This window comes from Sinohyriopsis cumingii, chromosome 12 (genome assembly GCF_028554795.1).
Source record: "Sinohyriopsis cumingii isolate HCF-2022 chromosome 12, ASM2855479v2, whole genome shotgun sequence".
Classification (NCBI taxonomy): domain Eukaryota; kingdom Metazoa; phylum Mollusca; class Bivalvia; order Unionida; family Unionidae; genus Sinohyriopsis; species Sinohyriopsis cumingii.
The window spans coordinates 25,801,141-25,809,801 of record NC_142972.1 but is presented as its reverse complement, the minus strand read 5'-3'; the positions used below and the strand labels follow the sequence as shown (position 1 = coordinate 25,809,801).

At 34.8% G+C, this 8,661-nt stretch overlaps 1 protein-coding gene across 1 annotated transcript in view; it reads left to right on the top strand.

Moving 5' to 3' along the window:
* Window positions 1–224: 224 nt before the first annotated feature.
* LOC149786123 (uncharacterized) overlaps window positions 225–8,661 on the top strand; it is a 137,433-nt gene continuing 128,996 nt past the window's right edge. Inside the window, exon 1 of the mRNA XM_089976450.1 lies at window positions 225–973. The gene's annotated coding sequence lies outside the window, so the exon portion shown is untranslated. The remainder of the gene's footprint in view (window positions 974–8,661) is intronic.

Here is an 8,661-nt window from a genome sequence, read left to right as displayed (position 1 = left end):
AAGGTCATGATGGGACTTTGTCTTTAAGATATAAACAATTCTTATATATTTTTTGTTTTATTTCTTAGAGTAAAAATGATCGATTTTCGTCAGGGTCACACTGGGTAAACGTGATCTGTAGCAGGTACTTCCTTCTATAAATTTCCGGGAGATGATCACGTGACCCTTGTTTACGTTACACAACAACAACATTATTAATGCGCACATAACTCCACCCAGATAATTTGAACTTAGTCAATCGCTAGACAAAATTTCCGCAAGAAAATGGCCTTTTTGTCTACTTAAAATAGAAATTTGGAGTCATATTGTGAATGAATGCGCATTTTGTAACAACTTTTTCATTTAATCTGGAATGAATAGATTTTGGTATTTTTCCGTTTCTACGAACTTTCGTGATTATGAACTGGTTTTATGTGCCAATTCTACACGAATTACATCGGATTTCAGCGACGACAGAGCATCGTCTTCACATCTGCGAGCGTGTTTCTGTTCTGCCATTGAATGTCTGAAATCATAATGTGAGACAAATATGAAGTCATTCAATTTCAATTATCAAAAAGACGCTATGGAATGTAATGTTTATTTCATTATTCTTGTAAAATAAGACCTTCCTCTCAAATGATATGGTGTGCTGATACATTCATTTAGCCTGTGTCAATTGCATACTTTCATAAACCTATACACTGTAAAGGATGTACTATTATTGCGCATAGTGATTCAGTTTGCAGATGGTCTACCGATACAGACATGTATCGACTAGTATTAAATACTTGACGGGTCCGGGCATAACTTGTTTTGAAACATGCGCCATGGATTGTCACTTTTCCAAATCTGTAAACTTTCTGAGTAAATCAGAATGTAATGGAAAAAGGGAGTAACGCATACTCTTGGTGTGCTGATGCCGATGGTATTTAACAGTGCACTTACAACTGTGTCAGAAGTGATTTAATACCAATTTGAGTTGGTAAAACAGGTGAGTATTTTCTCTCTCTCTCTCTCTATATATATATACACACGTTTTAGGTGCGTTGTGGGCAGTCATCCCGAAAGTGGGTTTACGGGAAGGACATGATATAGTTTACATTTCAAATCAAAATACATATACATAGGTTGTATTTCTTACATAGTAATTATGTATATGTTGAAAATAAGTATATACACTTATGTTATAGTCCTATTCATGTTTTCGGTTCGTGGGCAGATATATAAATTTCATGGGCAGTTTTGACCTTTAGGTTGAAGATGACAAAGTAACTGCCCAAAAATACGTTCACGAAGAACAAACATATAGCATTCTGCCCGCGAATACGGCCCCGGGAACAATATATAGCGTACTGCCCACGAATACGTTCACAAGTAACAAATATATAGCATGACTTTCCGGTGTGCGCGCGCAAAATGGTTGTCAAGACACGACGATAAACATTAATCTATTAAAGCATCCTTTGCAATGGCCAGCGTACATATAGCGGACGTGAGGTTCGTTTTTCACAGCTTGTTTGAAATAAATGGATGATTATATATCCAGTGTAACAACTTGTCTTGACAGCTTATGGATGCTAATGTTTGACATTTATTGTGAAGATGATTGTTCACTGCTTGTTGATGAATTCGTAGCTTCTGTTAATCGATGTTATAGCTCAATTTAACTGTCATACACTGATATGTTTAAGTCTGCTTGCACAGTTAACTATGCAGAGTTATGGAAATATAACAAATTGGTTTTAATAACTTTCAGAGTTTGTTTTACTATTACTCAATATTTGTTTCAAGTACTATAAAGGCTGTGATAGGTTGGGTGGCTTAGATTACAAATCAGGCCCTTCTCACTTGGGGGGTGGGGGGTGGGTACTGCCCATTATGAATATTACTGGTCCTAGATGTCCAACCTGATATTTATGACATATAGGTTCAACATCTTACTGCCAGCAGAAATGGTGTTCTGTAGTATTTTTCCCAGTCAATAGTTTATGGATATATTATGTCATGTACTATGCTTGTTTAATTCTCTCATCTCAGTTCTGACGTTACCATTGAATGCTATAATGTTCCCAGACATCCGGTATTCTTGGTTATTAAAATTATATATATACACAGATAACTGAAGGTGAGTTCTCATTATTCCCTAACAATTGTAATTAGTGGGGCTGTAGCAATTGATGGTCTGAGAATTCAAGTTAACTGGTTCAAAACTTGGGTAAACAACAAACTGTTTTCTTCCTTTGACAGGCATCATAAAGTTTTGCATCTTTGTCACTCTGATGACTGTGGTACACAAGTTACAGACTTTGCCTTAGAATGAGCCTGATTTTTGATACTTGTTACTGAATGGGGTGGGGTAGGGAAGTAACAAAATTATTAAAGGTGGAATGTATGCAAACCATGCTGGAAATAGATATGTGCCAGCAACTGCAACATGTAAGCTTCAATCAATTTGGAAACTATAAGCTTTATCCTGTAAATATTAACAGTTCACACCCTGTATAAAAGATGATTTTGTGTTTGATTAACTGGAACTGTTAATTTATTATGTTAAGGAATTTATTGTTTTAACCCTAGTAAATGTAATATAATTAGGTCAAAAGTTCCAGTTTGTTTATTGTTTCCAGAGTTGATTATTGTAACTTGAAGAACCTGTTTCTAAGTGCTAAATGAAATGAAAGAGATATTGTTTACTCAAGTGATATAAAATAAAAGTTTAAAATGAACTGAAAGAAATATTGTTTATTCAAGTGATACAAAATAAATGTAAAAGTGTATATTCATTAAGAAGTGTATTGTCAATTGCAAATAAATGAAGATTTATCTTATTTTGTTCTTTACTTGTGTACAAAATTATACCTGGAATGGGCAATAATTACTTGGACTCCATTTGGAAAAGAAAAATCTATATGTTCTAAATACCTAATGTTCATATCATAATGCTCTTTTAATGGATGATTATGCTTTTCAGCTGACGTTACCATATTGCCAAGTGAACTAATAGTATGGCCTTCGGTGTGGCCCACTAATCACATTTGTAAATGAATTATGCATACAATAGAGAAATAGCTCTTAAAATATCTTAGGAGTTGAACAATGTGTGTACACAAATAAACATAAAGCAAATCTTTGAACTTGTATGCCACACATGCAAGTGAATTGGTGGTTTTCATATGTAACTTGTGTACTCTTATGGCTTTTGTCTATATTACTTTTAGCCATTTCTATTCACACACCAGAACACAACCTTTTTTGTCTGATTCAGGTACTAATGCAAAACTTATTTCAGCTGTAACTGAAGTATACAGAATTTTTCCTGATACTGAGGCCTACTGTGTAGACAGTATAGCTGTAAGTCATCAAATCAAATGGAAGACAACAGTGTGCAGTTGAAGAAAATGATATATACCCAGTACCATTTAGAGTTATCTTAAAGAAAAGTCACAATGCACACTGATACAAGTAGTTTTAGAAAATGCATTTGTTCCACATACATTTTAACTTAACCCAAAAGTTCAGTCTCTTGCCTAAAATTCAATCAGATGTATGCATTTATTCCATAAAACACAAAGATATAATGAACCAAATCATTTTCATTATTGAGTTAGGTAGTAGGCTATGTTAAAGAGTGCAATCACTTTATCGATTTTTTTTTCCATTACATTTTTATTTATTATAAAATGACATTTCTTAGTGGAGTGCTAGCAACTGTAACTTGAGGAATATTTTGTACATGCTGGCCTAAGTGTCATGAATATACTGTGCTACATTTTGCTTTATTAGGTATAATACTATCATGAGACTTGCTTGATTAAATCCTGAATTTGTCAGTTACACTTACAAGTCCACTGGTAGAATTTAAAATCTGTGACAGTTTGGGAACTTTTTTTGCAGTAACTGCAAATCACTTTGCCTTCACAGTCAATGAATTCAAGCCATTGATAATTGTCAAACCACTGTGACTGAAAATGTGATTGTCTCTTAGTTGTGTCCTATTTGATAATTTTGCTGCCACAGAGTCTGGATTGTGTCTCTGAAGAAATAGTTCATCTAGACTCTGTTGCAGTATTACATTTTATATGTTCAATTTAATGAATTTTCTTTCTTTGAATCATTCTTATGTCATAACTTGCGAAAATAGTTTAGTTAACAATATTTATTCAAACAGAAAAGATAACCTCACTTGACAAATCATCCTACTAAAGTGATCATGGCATACACTTTTATCTTTGAAATTCAAATATTGCCCACTCGTTAATTAACATAACTAATATTGCACATTGAAGGTGATCATATGTATCATCAGTTTTAAAAAAATAAAGACATAATACTATCATTTAATCACTGCATACAGGAAACAGACACTTGTGTCTGTAAAATGCCTTTCATTGGATTACTTTGGTTTATTAAAACCAAACAGCGATCCACTCAGGATTTTCTAGGGTAGATACAGAGAATATATTATGGTCATTCAGAACGCTATCAATACATCAGACCAGATTGTTTTTATTATTATTTAGGCAAAATAACTTAGTAAGTCAGATGGCAAACATGAGGATGGTGATAGGTTATGTGGAATTTGCATTGAATCATCTGATCCCAGAAGATTTGATACAATGTCACTGGTTGTGGTAATCATCAAGTGCAGTTGCACGGCACCATAAGACTTATCAAGATACCATAAGCTAGAAAGATGAAGAAAAAGAAAAACGATGACCCAAAGACAAATCCTGCAAACTGTGTGCAAAAACGATTCCACAGATTATAGATGAAAACTTTACTATATTTAGCTTCAAGATATTAATAAATTCGGATTACTTCCTCCAGTCTGCTACAGTAATTCATGCCCATTGCACTCATAAATTGATTATAGTCCTTGCAGTATTTTGTGTGGGCCACAATATTTTAATTGATGCAACTGATGCTCCATTCCTCAGTTCAGTGTTGATTCAAACATAGCAATGTCCCTTTGGGATGTGTGCATAAATAAAGAATGCCTGTCCCTTCATTACCACACTTGTTGAATTTATCGTGTCTCTCTGAAAACTGTACCATGTGAGAAAGAATTTTATAAAGAAACTGGACATAAGTATTGCTAGACATATACTCAGACCTGAGACTTCATAAAAGACTGCTTACTTGTGAGGCATTATTAGTGCTAGGGTTTGAGGTAATAACTTGCTATATGTTTGGTAAGGCAAAATAAGGGGCCTTATGACTTAAATTGAAACTGTGAAAAAACAAAAGGTTCAAATGCAATAAACTTTTGTTTTTCCTCATTTGTTATATTACAGTGCCATGAAAGGTCATTTCTTTTATCTTTTTAATCCCTTGCCAATTTTAAGTCATCATCACTAACCAAGTCTCTAAATCAATTCTTGGCATATTTAGCTAAAATGGTGTCTACTGTTCCATTATATCATTGATTGTTTAGCTTGCTTGTATGGAGCTTAACACCATTTTTCAGGACATCATAGACTTTACATGGCAGCCAACATATTTATTGGAAGAAATCAACACACATAACGCTACTGGCAAACTTTCCCATATACACACATTGGTTGGACTAGAGAGAGTTGATTAGTGATGTGTATGCCTAGACCATTCTATAATCCAGGGCCCCATGACTGAATACAGCTTAAAGAAATTAACCCTAATTCAATTTCCTTGTTGCATTTAAATCATAACACCCACCATGCAAAGTGACACGTCTCAAGATTTTCAAATTTGTATATGTTTTGCAACTTTTAATTCTGAGTTGATGCATGTGGATGTGGAAATTCAGTTACTGAATACTTAGCTACTTATATAAGGAGCTCTCACACTGGTAAAAGCATGCAGTTGGGATTTTATTTGCATGAGGGCAATTAATTGTTCAAAATACTGTTTTAGCTAACTACATATGCGAAGGGTTGATGTATAAAAAAGAGGATCAAGAAATCCTAGCTAGTAAAGATAATTGTATCCAACTTGATAGAAAGTCAGAAGGCCTTTTAATTTTGTACAGCAGTTTCATTAAGGAACCAACTATAATACCATTAGAAGTTTATGAGCAGCAAAAACCACATTTAGGACCAACTAGACATCAAAACCATATGCATAGTTCCATTTACGGCCAACCAGACATCAAATAGGTCATCTAGTGAAAGTACAATGTCAAAATGACCAGCCATCTAGGAGAAGTAGCAAGGAAGGGGTTTTCCAGATGCCCATTAAAACAGCCATATTGGAGGTTAGATTGGCACTATTTTCATTTACGTCCAACTAGACATAAGAAGTCTTTCACTGATATGACGATTCATTCAGGAGAAGTAGTTATAACAGGATTTTCAGGATGGCCACATTGGTGGCCTTATAGGATGTCTGTACAGCACCATAATTCTCATTCAGGACCTGCTAGACATCAACATAAGTATTTTGTACACATGTTGACACGCTGACACAATTATCCATTCAGAAGTAGCGATAAAAAGTTTCTTAATATGGCTACTGTGGCAACCACATTGTATGTGTGAGTGGCACCATCTTGTTTTTTCTTCCAGATATTTTCACACAAATATCATATTTAAAGATAACATGAATTCATACAAGATCTTGTCAGTTTATTTCATAACAGATTTTTCCCTCATATTAATATAATCTTTTGAAAACATTTATACATTATAGTTCTAGAAATTTTTCATGCTCTCAGAAACTATTAAAATCACAGCAGAAAGTGTTATGTTATATCTTTATTCAGCACTGAAAAATATTTATGAACTCTTAAAGTTTTTTCCCCTATATTAACTTAATTTAATGAAGATGTTCAGACTATAACCTTTCCATTGGATTTATTTTTTCAAACATGGCGTAAAAAGTATGTTATAGTAACCAATTTTTACATTGCCTTCACCATCGCAGAAATCTCTATAATCAATTTCCTAGTAAAGAAAAGCCAAGAAAATAAATGGACAGTTAATATTCACTTCAGGATCACAGACCTGAGGCAAATATGTCATTGTTAAATCAAACATTTTTATTGTGTTTCCTTAGACCTAAATATATATATATACTTGCTGTTACTCTAAACGAAGGCTGGTGATCCAGTTGATAACCTTTTGGGGGTTTTAAGGATGTCTTTAAAATTAAGGCCTTAAAAATGTTGAGATCTTATATTAAAAATGACAATTTGAGCCTTGCAGATTCATGTCCACAGGTGCCCAAATAAAAAAAAAGGGGGGGGGTGCAAGGGGCAAGCTTGTTGGTGTGTTATAAAATAACTGACTTATCATCGGTGTGCTGACAGGTAATGTGTAATTAAATCACTGTTGTAATATTAATAATGAGCGAGTCTGCACAAAGGAATTTCATACAGCTAAACTAACTCAACAACTAGAGGCAATTAAGAAATATATCCACATTCGTGATTCTGTCAAATGGCAGATACAACAGCATCAGGAAGCTCAAGTGGCATTTACAGAAGGTAAAGAGCCGCTATACTTGTTATCTTTTTAGGGATGTGCTTGGATTTTGCCCTCAAGCTGGAGCAGTCATAGGATATATAATAAATCGCCACGGTCGGAATTTATCCCCAAGCTGGGGTAATCGATGGGTAAAGTCTTATCCACAGTCGGGGATTTATTCAAGCTTCAGGTGCAAGTTTTTGTGCATCTCCATGCCCTTGCATAAAACACAGTTACACGTTTTTTTATATAGATATTTTTCAGTTGTAGACAGGAATAATATGTATTTGCGAGTGTTTGAAATGAATGGGTTCATTATGAATTGAGTGGCACTACATTTCAAAAGCAAAATTGGATTGAAATGCAAGAACTGTAGTACGGAATTAGTGTTGGTTCTGGATCGTAGAATGGAATTGTGTGTGTGTGATTGGATTTTTAACGTAGCTTGAATAATTTTTCAGTCATATTGCTACGATGTCTGCAGTGTGGCAGTTTATAGTGATGTATAGCACTGGGGCATCATGCTGCAAACATGTAGTATGATGTTGCACCCAGTCACATTATCCTGACACCAGGCCGATCAGTTCTAACACTAACCTCTTAATGCTGAGCGTCTAGCGAGGTAGCTGTTAATACCATTTTTGTAAGTCTTTGGTATGACTTGGCTGGGGTTTGAACCCATGACCTTCCGCTTCTGAGGCGGACACTCTAACCACTAGGACACTGGAGTGGTCAGAATGGAATTGTAACAATTACAATGGAAGCAATTTGTATTATGCTTGTTGGGGCATTCCTCACTGATGGCTGTCAGTGACATCATCATGGGAATGTGTAACAGCCACATTTTGTAAGAACAAGGTGTAGTTGGTGAACAATACAGACACTTTTCTGCCATTTCCACTGGCATCATCTCATATGATGTTATTTAAAAAAACTTCCTACAACATACTCACAACATATAAAACCTTTATGCAAATCTGATGAAAGCTGCTTGTGTTTCTGAAACACATATTCCATACTGGTGGCAAGAATGTCCAAATCTACATTACAAAAATGAAAACATTACCATCCACCTAGGAGTTGCAAATGTATGAAATCCTCTTGTTGGGTAGTTTTACTAACAGGCTTTACAGCAGGGCCTTCCATTAGATTTAAATGTGGCAGGTAAGTTGACAAAGTAGGGTGGGGGGTTGGGGGGACCTACCCCAATGGGGATAATTCATTTTTTTTTTAAAGT